We start from the raw sequence: 341 nt of genomic DNA on the forward strand, positions 1-341 counted from the left end.
CGTGTTGCCAACGGGCCCGCCAACAAGTCCAAGGAGCCAGTGGATGGACTCTGCCCAGGGACACGCCAGGATCTGCCCTGGGCACACCCTAGGGCCAGCAGGAGGCTGACCAGGAGGTCCCAGGTTGCAGCCTGAGGCTGAAGCGGGTTCCTTACTCCCGGTTCCTTTCCCAAAGTCAACTTTTACCCAACTCGAGGTCCTGAAAGGGCCTGGCCCCGCCAGCTGGCCTGCCCTTGCTGCAGGATGCTGTTTCCCCCTTGTTTTGTTTCAGTTTACTGGCAAGCACACAGCCAGTGCTGCCAGTCCGTCGTGCCCAGACCGGCTGGGGCGAGGGGCAGGGG

Source organism: Alligator sinensis, unplaced genomic scaffold (genome assembly GCF_000455745.1).
Source record: "Alligator sinensis unplaced genomic scaffold, ASM45574v1 scaffold233_2, whole genome shotgun sequence".
Classification (NCBI taxonomy): Eukaryota; Metazoa; Chordata; order Crocodylia; family Alligatoridae; genus Alligator; species Alligator sinensis.